At 45.0% G+C, this 18,003-nt stretch overlaps 1 protein-coding gene and 1 pseudogene across 2 annotated transcripts in view; one reads left to right on the forward strand and one right to left on the reverse strand.

Annotated features, from left to right (window-relative positions):
- Positions 1-18,003, reverse strand: part of SMARCC1 (SWI/SNF related, matrix associated, actin dependent regulator of chromatin subfamily c member 1) — a 212,187-nt gene that overhangs the window by 190,620 nt on the left and 3,564 nt on the right. For both annotated transcript variants that reach the window (XM_008071323.1, XM_008071322.1), the window contains exon 2: positions 9,564-9,683. The gene's annotated coding sequence lies outside the window, so the exon portion shown is untranslated. The remainder of the gene's footprint in view (positions 1-9,563; positions 9,684-18,003) is intronic.
- Positions 5,343-5,644, forward strand: LOC103273867 (annotated as a pseudogene).

Raw genomic sequence — 18,003 nt, forward strand, 5'->3', positions numbered from 1 at the left:
TACAATAAATCAAAAAATTAGCTGGGCATGGTAGTGCGCACCTGTAGTTCCAGCTACTTAAAAGGCTGAGGCAGAAGGATCGCTGGAGCCCAGCAGGTCGAGGTTGCAGTGGCCGGCAGCGGCCACTGCACTCCAGTCTGGGCAACAGAGTGAGACTCCAACTCAAAAAATAAATAAAATAAAATAAATTGGCCGGGCTCAGTGGCTCAGCCTGTAATCCCAGCACTTTGGGAGGCTGAGGAAAGTGGACTGCCTGAGCCCGTAGATTGGGAACAGCCTGGTCAACTTGGAGAGACCTCATTCTATAATAAATCCGAAAAAAATAATAATAATAAATAAAATAAATTCAAAGACTAGCAAAACTATACGGCATCATTTAGGAATACATACAAACATAGTGATATCTATAAAGAAAAGCAAGGAAAAGATTACCTCTAGGGAAAAGAGGCAGTTTATGACTAGGGAAGAAACACCTAAGAGTTTGGTCCAGGCTCGGTGGCTCAGCCTGTAATCCTAGCACTTTGGGAAGCCAAAATGAGTGGATTGCCTGACCCCATGGGTTAAAGACCAGCCCAAAGCTGGGCTCGGTGGCTCAGCCTGTAATCCCGCACCTTTGGGAGGCTGAGGTGAGTGCATTGCCTGAGCATGTGGGTTCGAGACCCGCCTGGGCAACTTGGCGAGAACTCATCTCCACAATATATCAAAAATTAGCCGAGCATGTTAGCACGTGCCTGTAGTTCCAGTTACTTGGAAGGCTGAAGAGGAAGGATCACCGGAGCCCAGCAGGTCGAGGCTGCGGTGGGAGCAGCCACTGCACTCCAGTCTGGGCAAAAGAGTGAGACTCCAACTCAAAAAAGACCAGCCCAGGCAACTTGGCGAGACCTCGCCTCCACAATAAATCATGTGGTAGCCCATGCCCGTAGTTCCAGCTACTTGAAAGGCTGAGGCGGAAGGATCGCCGAAGCCCAGCAGGTCAAGGCTGCGGTGGCCATCAGTGTGTTACTGCATTCCAGCCTGGGAAGCAGAATGACACTCCAATTCAAAAAACAAAAAGAGTTTCTGGATTGTTGACAGTGTTTTATTTCTGACCTAGACTGTGGTTAAATGGGTGTTCTCTTTATAATTATTTAAGTCAAAATTTGTTTTACTCATTTTCTGTATATTCACATTAAGAAGTTATAAGGAAATAAAATGAAATCACTGCTCCACAAGTAAACCTTCCACACTTTTCACTCAAATGGTTGCTTGTATTCTACTTTCATCAGCTACAAACGCAAAGGCTCACTTCCAATGTATATACAACATTTATGTTATCCTTTCTAGTCCCATGTTCCTAAAGATGATCTCTCCATTCTGAAATTCATTCAATGGCAGAGAAAAGTCAAGTCAGGAAAATGCTAAATATTTCCTCTAGTTGCAAATTAAATAATTTAAGTGCAATGACAAGTTTAAAATCTTGGATATCTCAGCCAGATGTGGCAGCTTACACCTGTAATCCCAACGCTTTGGGAGGCAGAAGCAAAAGGATTTCCTGAGCCCAGTGGTTCGAGACCAGCTTGACAAATTTGGGAAGACCTCATATCTACAATAAAATAAAAAAAATTAGCTGGGCATGGTGGTATGTGCCTGTAATTTCAGCTACTTGGAAGGCTGAGGCAGAAGGATCGCCTGAGCCCAGCAGGTCAAGGCTGCAACATCAGAATGTGAGCATTCTATTGCACTCCAGTCTAGGCGACAGACTGAGACTCAGGCTCAAAAAATAAATAAAATAAAATCAGCCGGGCTCAGTGACTCAGCCTGTAATCCCGCGCTTTGAGAGACTGAGGTGAGTGGATTGCCTGAGCCCATGGGTTCAAGACCCGCCTGGGCAACTTGGCAAGACCTCTTCTCTACAATAAATCAAAAATTAGCCGGGCGTGGTACCGTGCACCTGTAGTTTCAGTTACTTGGAAGACTAAGGCAGAAGGAGCACCAGAGTCCAGCAGGTCGAGGTTGTGGTGGCCGGGAGCGGCCACTGCACTCCAGTCTGGGGGACAGAGTGAGACTCCAACTCAAAAATAAAATAAAATAAAATAAAATCTTGGACTTCTCGTAAATACCTTTAAAATCTTGAGTTATCTTAGACTCTCACCTAAGCTTCTAATCATCTAGCTCTTAGAGCTTTCTTGTTTTTAAATATGGTTGCTTCTGATCTATTTTAAAAATCAAAATAGAAAACACATGTACTAAAAACCTTAAAAGAATTATGGGGAGCCGGGCACGGTGGCTCACATCTGTAATCCCAGCACTTCAGGAGGCTGAGGTGAGAGGATTACCTGAGCTCAGAGATTCGAGACCAGCCTGGGCACCTTGGCAAGATCTTGTGTCTACAATAAATCAAAAAAATTAGCCAGGCGTAGTGGTGCATGCCTGTAGTTCCAGCTACGTGGAAGCCTGAGGCTGAAGGATCACCTGAACCCAGCAGATCGAGACTGCGGTAGCCGTGAGCGTGCCACTGTGCTCCAGCCTGGGCGACAGAGTGAGATACTGACTCAAAAAAAGAAAAGAAAAGAAAAGAAAAGAATTATGAAAAAATAGGAAATTTACTTGAAGTGAAGGTGAAAATATTTTTTGTTTCAATTCATATATTTGCTTATGTAATATATTTGTATTCCCATGAAGTTCTTTTTATTTTCTAAATCTTCCTAACTTCTCAGTTAGCGTTTATTAGAGCACAAACTGTGTGCTATTTATTATTATTTTTTTAGTTGGAGTCTCACTCTGTTGCCCCGGCTGGAGCGCAGTGGCACACCCACGGCCACCCCAGCGTTGATCTGCTGGGCTCCGGCGATCCTTCTGCCTCAGCCTTCCACGTAGCTGGAACTACAGGTGCGAGTGACCGTGCCCGACTAATTTTTTATTTTATTGCAGAGACGGGGTCTCGCCAAGTTGCCCAGACTGGTCTTGAACCTGTAAGCTCAGGAAATCCACTTGGTTCAGCCTCCCAAAGTGCTGGGATTATAGGCTGAGCCACTGAGCCTGGCCTGTATACTGTTTAATACCCAGTATGGCCCAGACATGGTGGCTTACACCTGTAATCCCAGTACTTTGGGAGCCAGACTGCCTGAGCCCAGGAGTTTGAGAGCAGTCGGGTAACTTGGCAATACCTTATTTCCACAATAAATTTATTTTTGAGTTGAAGTCTTACTCTGTCACCCAGGCTGGAGTGCAGTGGCAAGCTCATGGCCACCGCAGCTTTGACCTGCTTGGCTCAGGTGATCTTTCCACCTCAGCCTTCCAAGTAGCTGAAACTGTAGGCACACTCCACCACTCCAACTAATTTTTTGTTTATTGTAGAGCCACCGTGCCTAGCCTACAATAAATTTTGAAAATTAGGCTGGGATCAAAGGTTCAGCCTGTAATCCCAGCACTTTGGGAGGCTGAAGCAAGTGGACTGCCTGAACCCCGCGGGTTCAAGACCAGCCCGGGAAACTTGGCAAGACCTCATTTCTACAATAAAAACCAAAAAAATAGCCAGGCTCGGTGGCTCAGTCTGTAATCCCACACCTTTGGGAGGCTGTGAGTGGATTGCCTGAGCCCGTGGGTTCGAGACCCACCTGGGGAGTAAGACCTCATCTCTACAATAAATCAAAAAATCAGCTGGGCGTGGTAGTACATGCTTGTAATTCCGGCTACTTGGAAGGCTGAGGCAGAAAGATCACCGGAGCCCAGCAGGTGAGGCTGCGGTGGCCGGAAGCAGCCACTGCACTCCAGTCTGAGCGACAGAGTGAGGCTCCAACTCAAAAAAAAAAAAAAAAAAATCAAAAAAATTAGCTGGGTGTGGTAGTGTACACCTGTAGTTCGGGCTACTTGGAAGGCTGAGGCGGAAGGATCACCGGAGCCCAGCAGCTCGATGCTGGGATGGCCGTGAGCATGCCACTGCACTCCAGCCTGGGTAACGGAGGGAGACACCAACTCAAAAATAAATAAATAAATAAAGCTCTACTCTGATTTAAAAAAAAAGGGGTAACCCCCTTCAGGTCCCCTCCCACTGTGGGAACTTTTCTGTCCTCTCAATAAATCCTGCTCTCTCACTTAAAAAAAAAATATATATATCAGCCCAAATAGTGGACTCTTATGCCATACTGTATATTCAAGGAAAAAAAAAGAACTTTTTAAGGTAAATGGCTTATATGTTTCACTAAAACATTCTTTGCTTTGTTAGTTGTCGCTCTCATCCAGTTTTCTTTTATACTATTACACATTATATCAATCCCCTTCATTTGGGAAAATGCTGAAAACTATTTTCAGAGGAAGTATGCATCTGGTCCCAGTGGCACTAAGACATGAATTATTTTTATTTACAGAATATGCCTAAAAATATTCTTCCATAATCTCTTAAAATCCATAATTAAGTAATTATTTAGTTCCCAGGGAATAATACCCCCTACGAATACCATTTTTTTGAAGATCTCATACATTCCTAATCAGAAATATCAATATATTGGGGCGTGGTGGCTCACACCTGTAATCCCAACACTTTGGGAGGTGGAGGCAAGAGGACTGCCTAAGCCTGTGAGTTTGAGACTAGCCTGGGCAACATGGTGAGACCTCATCTCTACAATAAATCAAAAAATTAGTCGGGTGTGGAGACACATGCCTATAGTTCCAGCTACTTGGAAGGCTGAAGCGGAAGGATCACCTATGCCCAGTAGGTCGATGCTGCGGTGGCCACGGGAGTGCCACTGCATTCCAGCCTGGATGACAAATTGAGACTCTAACCCTCACTCAAAAAAACCAAAATACCAATACAATGTCAATCATATTACATACTCTATGTTAATACAATGTGTTAATTTTATTCTAAATTACATGGCATACTTCATAAAGTGAAATCAGTATGTACTATATTACACTGATTTAAACAGCTGAAAACATCAACAGTTTCTAATTTCGTAATTCTAATCCAGTTCATAATGTAAGTGAACAGGAAATAAACCCTCAACTATTTATAGAGGTAAGGGAACATGGAGCTTTCAAGTTATTGAGAAATATATATATATAACATAACACACACATAAAATAAGAATGATAAAGTAGGCCAGGTACAGTGGCTCATGCCTATAAATCCAGCACTTTGGGAGGCCAAGGTGAGAAGGCTGCCTGAGCTCACGGGTTGGAGACCAACCTGGGCAACTTAACAAGACCTAATCTCTACAATAAAAGTAAAATAAAATCCCCTTTCCCCAGCTGCCAAGGTGCTCAGTTCTTCCGCGGGAGCTAAGGCCACGTTGGGGTGAGGCCCTCACTTCATTCGGCGACTAGCACTGCGCCCAGCAGTTCCATTCTGCACTTGCCGCACCATGGCCTCCATGTCCGAGCTCGCCTGCATCTACTCAGCCCTCATCCTGCACGATGACAAGGTGACCATCACGGAGGATAAGATCAACACCCTCATTAAGGCTGCCGAGGTGACCATGGAGCCTTTCTGGCTTGGCTTGTTTGCAAAGGCCCTGTCTAACGTCAACATTGGGAGCTTCATCTGCTCTGTGGAGGCTGGCCTGCACCTGCAGCTGGCACCACCCCAGCTGGCGATCAAATGGAAGCAAAGAAGGAAGAATCTGAGGAGTCTAATGATGATATGGGCTTTGGTCTGTTTGACTAAACCTTTAATAATATGTTCAATAAACAGCTGAACTCTGCTATGAAAAAATAAATAAATAAATAAATAAAATTAGCCGGGCGAGGAGGCACATGCCTGTAGTTTTAGCTACTTGGAGGCTGAGGCAAAAGGATAACTTGACTCTAGCAGGTCAAGACTGCAGTGGCTGTTAGCATGCCACTGAGAGCATGCCATTGCACTCCAGCCTGGGCACTGGAATGAGACTCCAACTCAAAAAAAAAAAAAAAGGGGATGAAGCAAATGTGTAAAATGTTAACAACTGGTGATGTGGAGTGACAGGAAAATACAAGTTATCTGTACTATTCTTTGCAAATTTTTACTTTAAAATAATTTTAGAGTTACCAAAGAACCTCAGTCACATGTCTCAGAAAATGAAATTATACTGATTATCCAGTTGAATAGTTACCATTAGTAAAAAATAAGCATGGGGCAACCCCTTCGGGTGGCCTCCCACTGTGGGAGCTTTTCTGTCCTCTCAATAAATCCTGCTTTAAAAAAAAAAGCATACATCTTTGATATCTAAAAATGTATGTATAAGTCAAATAAATGTACTTATGACAATGTTAATACATTATATATATATATAAATCACACAATAAAACTTGAATTTTTCTTTTCCAGGGATAAGATCTCACTCTGACGCCCAGGCTGAAATGCAGTGGCGTGATCATAGCTTACTGAAGCCTCAAATTAACGGGCTAAAATGGTACTCGCACCTCAGCCTCCCAAGTAGCTTGAACTACAGGTGTGTGCCACCATACCTGGCTTTTTGTTCTTGTTGTTTTTTTGTTTTGTTTTTTTTGAGTTGGAGTCTCACTCTGTCACCCAGACTGGAGTGCAGTGGCCGCTCCCAGGCCCACCACAGCCTCGACCTGCTGGGCTCCGGTGATCCTTCCGCCTCAGTCTTCCAAGTAGCCGGAATTACAGGCATGCGCTACCACACCTGGCTGATTTTATTTATTGTAGAGATGAGGTCTCGCTGCCCAGGCGGGTCTGGAACCCGCGGGCTCAGGCAATCCACTCACCTCAGCCTCCTAAAGGCGCGGGATTACAGGCTGAGGCACTGAGCCCGGCTGTTGTTGTTTTTTAACAGACAGGGTTCTCACAACGTTGCCCAAGCTGGTTTTGAACTTCTGGCCTCAAGTAATCCTCCCACTCAGCCTTCCAAAGTGCTGCAATTACAGATGTGAGCTACCACACCCAGTCAAAAGTAAGTGTGTGTGTGTGTGTGTGTGTGTGTGTGTGTGTGTGTGTGTGTGTGTGTGTGTATTTTTCCCCCCCTCTTTGAGTTGGAGTCTCACTCCACTGCCCAGGCTGGAGTACAGTGGCCACGCTAACGGCTACCCCAGCATCAACCTGCTGGGCTAGGGTGATCCTTCCGTCTCTGTCTTCCAAGTAATTGGAACTACAGGCATGTGCCACCATGCCTGGCTAATTTTTTTATTTATTGTAGAGATGAGGTCTCGCCAAGTTGTCCAGGTTGTTCTCAAACCTATGGGCTCATGCAATCCCCTCATCTCGGCCTCCCAAAGTGCTGGGATTACAGGCTTGAGCCACCGCGCCCGTCTAGAAGTACTTTTAAATAAGTTTTGCTGGAATAACCAGATAACCATATAGAAAAAGATAAAAACGGATCAAATTCTCACAATAAATACCAGAATAAATTCTAAATGGATCAGTTAAATGTAAAAAATGAAATCATATAAGCACTAGAAGAACACATGGCTGAATTCCTGAATTCCTTTATAACCTAGGAATGCAGAAAGCTTCCCAACTATGTTTTTTTTTAAATCACATCACTATATTTAACTAAGCTTTAAAATTGTCTAGATGGCAAAAATACCATAAGCAAAGTAAACACATTTACTGCAAGATCAGTAAAACAATACTATTTCTTATTCTCAATTATACTTGAAAGATCTGAGTTATTAAATGATTTAGTGACCAAAAAAAAGAATACCTCCCCCTACGTATTCCCCTCCCCAAAAAAGTCACCTGATCATAGATTCACAGAGGCAGCTAACAGTAGACTGGAAAAGGCAAAAACAAATCAGTGAATCAGAAAACAAAAATTATGAGAAAAGATACAGCTGAGCACGGTGCTTCACGCCACCGAGGTAAGAGAGGATTGTCTGAGCCGAAAGGTTCAGTCCAGCCTGGGCAACTTGGGGAGACCTCATCTCTACAATTAATCAAAAAATTAGCTGGGTATGTAGGTACATGCCTGTAGTACTGGCTGCTTGGAAGGCTGAGGCAGAAGGATCACCTGAGTCCAGCAGGTCAAGGCTGTGGTGGCCATGAGCATGCCACCGCCCTCCAGCATAGGCGACACAGTAAGACTCTGACTTAAAAAAAAAAAAAAAAAAAGATATAGACCAGGCATGCTCGGTTATACCTACAAGCCTAACACTTTGAGAAACTGTGGTGGGAGGATCACTCGAGGCCAGGAGTTCAAAACCAGCCTCAGCAACATAGTGAGACCCTATTTCTACAATATATATACATAGAGAGAGAGAGTAGAGTGAGTGTAGTTCTAGCTACTGGCGAGGCTGAGGCGGAAGGACTGCTTGAACTCAGGACATCAAGGTTATAGTGAACTAGGATCGTACACTGACTAAAGCCTGAGTGACAGCAAGACCACGTCTCTAAAAATAACTGTAAAAAAGAAAAGTGAGCCAGGCTCGGTGGCTCAGCCTGTAATCCTGCGCCTTTGGGACACTGAGGTGAGTGGATTGTTCGAGACCCGCCTGGGCAACTTGGCAAGACCTCATCTCTACAATAAATAAAAAATTAGCCGGGCGTGGTAGCGCGCACCTGTAGTTCCAGCTACTTGGAAGGTGAGGCGGAAGGATCGCCAGAGCCCAGCAGGTCGAGGCTGCGGTGGCTGGGAGCGGCCACCGCGCTCCAGTCTGGGCGACAGAGTGAGACTCCAGCTCAAAAAAAAAGAAAAGTGGCCGGGCTTGGTGGCTCAGCCTGTAATCCTGCACTTTGGGAGGCCAAGGTGAAAGGATTCCCTGAGACTGTGGGTTCGAGACCAGCCTGGGTAACTTGGTGACACCTACTCTACAATAAATCACACAAAAAAAATTGCCAGGCGTGGTGGCGTGCATCTGTATTTCCAGTTACTTGGAAGGCTGAGGCAAAAGGATCATCTAGGCCCAACCGGTAGAGGCTGCGGTGACCATGAGCATGCCACTGCACTCAGGCCTGGGCGACAAAAGTGAGACTCTAACTAAAAAAAAAAAAAAAAAAAAACAGTAACATAAAAACGACACAAAATTGGCTGGGCATGGTGGCTCACACCCATAATCCCAGCACTTTGGGAGGCCAAGGTGAGAGGATTGCCTGAGCCCATGGGTTCGAGACCAGCCCAGACAACTTGGTGGGACTGCATCTCTACAATCAACAAAAAAATTAGCTGAGCATGGTGGTGCGTGTCTGTGGTTCTAGTTACTTGGAAGGCTGAGGCAGAAGGATTGCCTGAGCCCAGCAGATCAAGGCTGCAGTGGCCGTGAGAGTGCCACTGCACTCCAGCCTGGGCGACAGAGTGAGACTCCAACTCAAAAAAAAAAAAAAAATTACACAAAATAGTATTCTAGTCACAAGACCTAAATCAAAAGAGTGGAAAAGAGATGGTATAGGAGAGACTATAAAAAACTGCAACACAATAAAATACTGTTAAATCTTCATAATGATTGCTTCAATGTTGTACACAAATGTTTAAATGACTTCTGAAAAAACTTTCTACAGTTAAAAAGCAATAATATTCTATAACTAAAATTCTCCTGAGGTTTCTTCTACTTTTTATTCTATAAGCTACAGCAGCAGCAAAGGAAAAAAGCTGGCCATACTCAAGAATTATGAAACTAAAGATGCCCAGATAATAAAGTGATGTACTTACAGGGAGTTTGGTGAAGGCGGGATTGGTGACATGCTTCCCAAAGGCATCTTCCTGGAACTGGAGAAGCTGCACCACCAGCCCAGCTAGCGTTTTGTTAGTAGGAGCATCCGCATGAACATACTGCAAGACAAAGACAGGGATTCTAAAACTGGTACAATCTTTGCAGGAGAAAATGTTGGCTTACTTCCTAGTACCTACTAAGCACTGGCATTGTGATGAATTTATATAGGTGTCTGAGACTACTCTCTGCTGTAAAGGAAGTTACAAAAACAGGCCAAGTGCAATGGCTCATGTCTATAATCCCAGTACTTGGAAGGCTGAGGTGGGAGGAATGCTTGAATCCAGGAGTTTGAGATGTGCCTGGACAACACAGCGAGACCTAATCTCTACAAATTAAAAAAATGAAATCGCATGAGCCCAGGAGGGTGAGGTGAGCTGGGATCTTGCCACTGTATTCCAGTCTGGGGAACAAAGTGAGACCCCAACAAATGTTTAATAAAAAATACATGTGTGCATACTTAAAAATGGTTAAAAAATTTTTTTAAAAAGTTACTGTAATAGAAATATACCACGTTAACCTTCAAATGTTAGATGGTACTTAGGAAGAGGTTTGCTCCAGGAAGAAATCAGTTGTTTGGGTAGGGCTCGGTGGCTCAGCCTGTAACCCTAGCACTTTGGGAGGCCAAGACGAGTGCATTGCCTGAGCCTGGGGGTTCGAGACCAGCCCAAACAACTTGGTGAGACCTCATCTCTACAATAAATAAAAAATTAGCCGGGCGTGGCAGCACATGCCTATAGTTCCAGGTACTTGGAAGGCTGAGGCGGAAGGATCGCCTAAGCCCAGCAGGTCAACGCAGGGGTGGCCGTGAGTGTGCCACTGCACTCCAGCCTAGGCAATAGAGTGAGACTCAAAAAAAAAAAAAGAAAAAGAAAAAAATTAGTTGTTTGTTGTCTTTTGTGAAACAGAAAGGAAAATATAGATGATTTTCCTGCTCAAAATTGAAGGTTTTAGAACGTGTGTGTGTAAGTGTATTGGCTTCTCAAAGTGATACTGAGAATTTACTTATCAAATTAAACTTTAAGCATGTGCGTGTGTGTGTGTGTGTATTTTCTGAATTGGTGTCTCACTCTGTCACTCAGGCAAAAGTGCAGTGGTACAATCACAGATTACCACATTCTTAGCCTCTTGGGCTCTGGCAATTGTTCTACCTAAACTCTTAAGTAGCTAGGACTACAGGTGTGCGCCACCATGCCTAGCTAATTTTTTAATATTTTTGTAGGGACGATGTCTCACTATGTTGCCTAGGCTGGTGTCGAACTCCTGGGATCAAGCAGTCCTCTTGCCTTACCCTCCCAAAGTACTGGAATTACAGGCGTGAGCCACTGTGCCTGGCTGAAACTTTTACATTTAACTTGTCTCACTAATGATTTTCTGTCATGCTACCCATTATTTTTCCTTGTTGTGAAGCTACTTAGCTGACTGCCTCTGCCACTGGTTTGGACTTTTGCAATCCTCTAGCCTCCGCCTCCCAAAGTGCTGGGATTACAGGCATGAGCCACAGCACATGGCTTATTACAATAGCTATTTTTTTTTTAGCTGGAGTCTCACTCTGTCACCCAGGCTAGAGTGCAGTGGCACACTCATGGCCACCTCAGCGTCGACCTGTTGGGCTCCGGCGATGCTTCCACCTCAGCCTTCCAAGTAGCTGGAACTACAGGCACGAGTTACCATACCTAGCTAATTTTTTATTTATTGTGGAAACGAGGTCTTGCCAAGTTGCCCAGGGTGGTCTTGAACGCATAGGCTCAGGCAAATCTCTCACCTCGGCCTCCCAAAGTACTGAGATTCTAGGTGTGAGCCACCTCGCGCCCAGCTGGCAATCATTGTTAAAGCTTATGTCATCTCAAATTATTATTCGTTGGCCCTGTGCAGTGGCTCACACCTGTAATCCCAGTACTCTAGGAGGCAGAGGTGAAAGGATTGGCTGAGCCCACCAGTTTGAGACCAGCCTAGGTAAAACAGTGAGACCTCGTTCTCCACAAAAAAATCAAAAAATTAGCTGGGCATGGTAGCACACGCCTGTGGTTCCAGTACTTGGAAGGCTGAGGCAGAAGGACCACCTGAACTCAGCAAGTCGAGGCTATGGTGGCTGTGAGCATGCCACTACACTCCAAGTCTGGGTGACAAAGTGAGACTCCTACTAAAAAAAAAAAAGAAAGCTAAGGCAGAAGAATCACCTGAGCCCAGAATGTCAAGACTGTAGTAGCTGTGATCATGCTACTACACTCCAGCCTGGGCAACAAAGTAAGACACCAACTCAAAAATTTTTTTTTTAACTTTTAAAAATTAAAAAAATATATATATCAACAAGGTAATTTCATAATCTTTATTTTATTTTATTTTTTTTGAGTTGGAGTCTCACTCTGTCACCCAAACTAGAGTGCAGTGGCACGCACCTGGTCACCGCAGCCTCGACCTGCTGGGCTCCAGCGATCCTTCCGCCTCAGCCCTCCAAGTAGCTGGAACTACAGGTGGGAGCTACCACGCCCGGCTAATTTTTGATTTATTGTAGACATGAGGTCTCGCCAAGTTGCCCAGGAGGGTCTCAAACCTGCGGGCTCAGGTAATCCACTCACCTCAGCCTCCCAAACTGCTGGAATTACAGGCTGAGCCACCAAGCCTGGCCAATTTCATAATCTTTAATAAGCAAAGGCTTGCCAGGCTTGGTGGCTCAGCCTGTAATCCCACGCCTTCAGGAAGCTGAGGTGAGTGGATTGCCTGAGCCCATGGGTTCCAGACCCGCCTGGGCAGCGAGACCTCATCTCTACAATAACTCAAAAAATCAGCCGAACGTGGTAGTACATGCCTGTAATTCCGACTACTCGGAAGGCTGAGACAGAAGGATCGCTGGAGCCCAGCAGGCGAGGCAGCAGGTGGCCGGGAGTGGCCACTGCACTCCAGTCTGGGCGACAGAGTGAGACTCCAACTCAAAAAAAAAATAATAATAAGCAAAGGCTTCCCAAAGGAGTTACATAATGTGCTGCAGTTTTTTTGCGCATAGTAAAGACACATGAAAAAATAGGCATAATTCTTTATTTTTCAGATAACTGTAGATAATTGACAATTCCAAACCCTAAAGCTGAAAAAGAAAGCAACATCCTGGAGTAAGGTTGCTAATCTGGAATCAAATCAACCTTTCAGGCAAAAAGTTGTTTTTAATAACTGCAGTAAATATAGCTTTGTATATGCTCTAAGATTCTTTCAATATATTGAATGTTTCATTTAATATATTCTATTGCCGGGCTTGGTGGCTCAGCCTGTAATCCCGTGCCTTGGGAGGCTGAGGGGAGTGAATTGCCTAAGACCGCGCGGGTTCGAGACCCAACTGGGCAACTTGGCGAGACCTCATCTCTACAATAAATCAAAAACTAGCCGGGCGTGGTAGCGCGCACCTGTAGTTCCAGCTACTTGGAAGGCTGAGGCGGAAGGATCGCCAGAGCCCAGCAGGTCGAGGCTGCGGAGGCCAGGAGCGGCCACTGCACTCCAGTCTGGGCGACAGAGTGAGACTCAAACTCAAAAAAAAAAAAAAAAATTTTATATGTATATATTTTATATATATATATATCCTATCATTCAGAATGAGAAAGGTTTCATGTGGACATCCTACAGTTTTAGATTAAAGACAACCAGATTCAAAGCTCAATCAAAAAGATTACTGTAGATTTTTTTTTTGTGTGTGTGTGTGGTAGCGCACACCTGTAGTTCCAGCTACTTGGAAGGCTGAGGCAGAAGGATCGCCGGAGCCCAGCAGGTTGCGGCTGAGGTGGCCAGGAGCGGCCACTGCACTCCAGTCTGGGCAACAGAGTGAGACTTCAACTCAGAAAACAAAAAACACACACAAAAAAAAATTGGCCAGGCTTGGAGGCTCAGTCTGTAATTCCAGCACTTGGGGAGGCTGAGGCAAGAGGACTACATGAGCCGGCAGGTTCGAGATCAGCTCAGAAAACTTGGCAAGACCTCGTCTGTATAATAAATCAAACCTCATCTCTATAATCAATAAAAAATTAGCTGGGCATGGTAGCATGCACCTGTAGTTCCGGCTACTTGGAAGGCTGAGGCAGAATGATCGCCAGAACCCAGGAGGTTTACGCTGGGGTGGCCATGAGTACGTCACTCCACTCCAGCCTGGGCGAGAGGTTGAGACTCCAACCCCCCCAAAAGAAAATTATGAGTATACATACTATGTCATAAACACCTTATCTTTTGATCATAAAAAAGTCAAATAACTTTATTTTACTTAAAAAAACAAAAATGGGTTGGGCACAGTGGCTCATACCTATAAGCGCAGTACTCTGAGAGACCAAGGCAGGAGGACTGCTAGAGTCCACTTGAATTTGATACAAGCCTAAGCAACATAATAAGATCCCAACTCAGTAAAAAAGAAAATTTTTTAAAATTAAATCCGAAGAAAACAAAAATGTCATAGTCTTAAAATATTTCATTTAAGAAAGTCAGGGGCCAGGCACAATGGCTCATGCCTAATCCTAGAACTCTGAAAAGCTGAGGCAGAAGGACTGCTTGAGTCCAGGAGTTTGAGACCAGCCTAAGCAACATGGCAAGACCTCATCTCTACAAGAATTAGCCAGGTGTGGTAGTGTGTGCCTATAGTATCAACTACAGGAGGCTGAGGCTGAGAGATCGCCTGAGTCCAGGAGACTGAGGCTGCAGTGAGCTATGTGACCTTGCCACTGCACTCTAGCCTGGGTGAAAGAATGAGACTCCGACTCAAAAAAAAAAAAGAAAAAAAAGTAAAAGAAAAAGAGAAACAAAGTCAGGAAAATATATTTTTAAAGTTTTATCAGCCAGGCTCGGTGGCTCAGCCTGTAATCCCAGCGCTTTGGGATGCTGAGGTGAGTGGACTCCCTGAGCCAGCGGGTTCGAGACCCATCTGGGCAACTTGGTGAGACCTCATCTCTACAATAAGCCAAAAATTAGCCGAGTGAGGTAGCATGCACCTGTAGTTCCAGCTACTTAGAAAGCTGAGGCGGAAGGATCGCTGGAGCCCAGCGAGTCGAGGCTGCAGTGGCCGGGAGGAGCCACTGCACTCCAGTCTAGGTGACAGAGTGAGGCTTCAACTCAAAAAAAAAAAGTTGTATCAATAAATATTTCACATTATTGATAGCATTAACAAAGTATCAAAAGTTTAACTTGTTTCTAGCCGGCCTTGGTAGCTCAGTCTGTAATCCTGCGCCTTTCGGAGGCTGAGGTGAGTGGACTGCCTGAGCCCACGAGTTCGAGACCCTCCTGGGCAGCAAAACCACATCTCTACAATAAATCTAAAAATCAGCCAGGTGTGGTAGCGCATGCCTGTAATTCCGGCTACTCGGGAGGCTGAGGCAGAAGGATCGCCGGAGACCAGCAGGCTGCAGTGGCCGGGAGCGGCCACTGCACTCCAGTCTGGGCAACAGAATGAGACTCCAACTCAAAAAAAAAAAGTTTAACTTGTTTCTAAACAATTGTATTACAGCCATGTCTATTAAAAACAAAATGAAGCCAGGAGCAGTGGCTCAAACCTGTAATCCCAGCACTCTGTGAGGCTGAGGTGAGGGGATTGCCTGAATACATAGGTTCGAGAACAGCCTGGGCAACTTGGCCAGACCTCATCTCTACAATAAAAATGAAAAAAATTAGCCAGGCATGGTAGCACATGCCTGTAGTTCCAGCTACTTGGAAGGATAAGGTGGAAGGATCACCTGAGCCCTGCAGGTTGACGCTGGGGTGGTGGTGAACATTCCACTGCACTCCAGCCTGGACGACAGAGTTAGACTCTAATTCAAAAAAACAAAAAAAACAAAATGAGGCCAGACATGGTGGCTCATTCCTGTAATCTCAACACTTTGGGAGGCTGAGACTGGAAGATCACTTCCAAGTCAGGAGTTTAAACCAGCAGCATAGCAAGATCCCAGCTCTACAAGAAAAAAAAAAATTTTATGACTATCTAATTATCTTTAACTGTCAAATAATTTGTGTAGGGTAATCTAGTCCAATTTTAGTGACCATCCTGAAACCTTAAATCTTATTTCAGGAATAAGCCAAACTTTGGAAAGAAACCTACCTGGGAACCTAATGCCTTATAGAAACATTTCACTTCCTTTTCTTTTTTTTGAGTTGGAGTCTCACTCTGTCGTCCAGACAGTGCAGTGGCCGCTCCCAGCCACCGCAGCCTTGCCCTGCTGGGCTCCACGATCCTTCTGCCTCAGTCTTCCAAGTAGCCGGAACTACAGGTATGCGCTATCACACCCGGTTAATTTTTTTGTTTATTGTAGAGACGAGGTCTTGCCAAATTGCCCTGGCTGGTCTTGAATCTGCGGGCTCGGGTAATCCACTCATCTTGGCCTTCCAAGGTGCTGGGATTATAGGCTGAGCCACCCAGCCCAGGCAAAACATTTCACCTCCAAGGTATCTGAGATCAGTTTGAGATTAGCAGCAGTATGGTTCTATTATCTGAAAGCCACTCAGAAGCTATGAACAGAAGTACAGCTCTTATTTTTATCAAAGTTAGGATGAAGGACATATAATCAGTAATACACAGAATGCAGTTTGGGTAGTAGGAAATAAACAAGCTTCTGCAGTGCTTTTCAACCTGTTAACTTCCCTGTGTATCAGTTTCCCCTTACCTAAAGTGGTGTCATCTCTGGACTTCTCTGGCCCAGTTGAAAATCATTCCAGTCAAAAAGTATTTACTCTCCACTCTGTTGCTAAACCAAATTCATCAACAGAACCTAAATGAATAGGTTCCTAGTATTAATCTGTTCATTCAGTCAACAAATATTTACTGAGCACCAACTAAGGGTATTTAGAAAACAATAACAATATGGAAAGTTCTCTTATTTTGAAATCACCTGGCTTTTTTTTTTAGTTGTAGTCTCACTCTATCACCCAGGTTGGAATGCAGTGGCATGCTCACGGCCACTGCAGTCTCGACCTGTAGGCTCAGGTGATCCTTCCCCCTCAGCCTTCCAAGTAGCTGGAATTTACCATATGCCAGGTACTTAAAACATAGCACACTTAAAATTCTCACAGTAGTCCTGAATGATAGATATTATTTGCCTTATTTTACAAATGAGAGAAAACCAAGGCTCTGGATTTAAGAATTTCTCTAAGATGACAATTAGAAGTGGCAATTTTTTTTTTTTTCTTGAGTTGGAGTCTCACTCTGTCGCCCAGACTGGAGTGCAGTGGCTGCTCCCGGCCACCGCAGCCTCGACCTGCTGGGCTCCGGCGATCCTTCCGCCTCAGCCTTCCGAGTAGCCGGAATTACAGGCGCGCGCTACCACGCCTGGCTGATTTTTTGATTAATCGTAGAGATGAGGTCTCGCTGCCCAGGCGGGTTTCGAACCCGCGGGCTCAGGCAATTCACTCACCTCAGCCTCCCAAAGGCACGGAATTACAGGCTGAGCCACTGAGCCTGGCGGTAATTTTTTTTTTTGAGACAAGTTCTCACTGTCACCCAGGCTGGAGTGCAGTGGCATGGTCCTGGCTCACTTGACCACCTGGGTTCACGTGATACTTCTTCCTCAGCCTCTCAAGTAGCTAGAACTGCATGGGTGCACCACCATGCTCGGCTAATTTTTTGATATTTTTGTAAAGACAAGGTCTCACTATATTGCCTAGACTGGTCTTGAACTCCTGGGCTCAAAAGGTTCTCCCGATTTGGCATTCCAAGGAGTAGCAGATCAGTGAAGATTTGCCTGGCTTCAAAACCAGGAACCAGGTTTTAGATAACGTGTAGCCAAAAAAAAAAAGAAAGAAAAAAAGAAAAACCAAAAATTTTTTTGCTACATATAATCCTTCTTGTAGGAACTCACAATCTAGTGGAAAAGATAGCAAACCTACTCGTAAAAGGTGACAGCCAGGCATGGTGGCTCACGCCTATAATCACAGCAATTTGGGAGGCTAAGGGAAGTGGACTGCCTGAGCCCACAGGTCTGAGACCAACCTGGGCAACTTGGCGAGACCTCGTATCTACAATAAATAAAAACATTAGCCGGGCGTGATAGCACGCGCCTGTAGTTCCAGCTACTTGGAAGGCTGAGGCGGAAGGATCGCCGGAGCCAAGCAGGGCAATGCTGCGGTGCCCGGGAGCAGCCACTGCACTCCAGTCTGGGCGACAGAGTAAGACTTCAACTCAAAAAAAAAAAGAAATTACTACAATTTGCCTTTTTTCCACTCTCTTCCTTGATATTCAAAGGAATATGTCTCTCCTGAGTATTTCTTTTTCTTTGTATACATTTCAAAGTTTCACTGAATATAAACCCAAAGCATTGGCTCAAGTAAACATTATTTTAAAAAAGAATCGGAGCCGGGCTCGGTGGCTCAGCCTGTAATCCCGCGCCTTCGGGAGGCTGAGGTGAGTGGATTGCCTGAGCCCGCAGGTTC

Source organism: Carlito syrichta, unplaced genomic scaffold, assembly GCF_000164805.1.
Source record: "Carlito syrichta isolate Samal-C Ts95f unplaced genomic scaffold, Tarsius_syrichta-2.0.1 Scaffold314290, whole genome shotgun sequence".
In the NCBI taxonomy this organism is placed as follows: domain Eukaryota; kingdom Metazoa; phylum Chordata; class Mammalia; order Primates; family Tarsiidae; genus Carlito; species Carlito syrichta.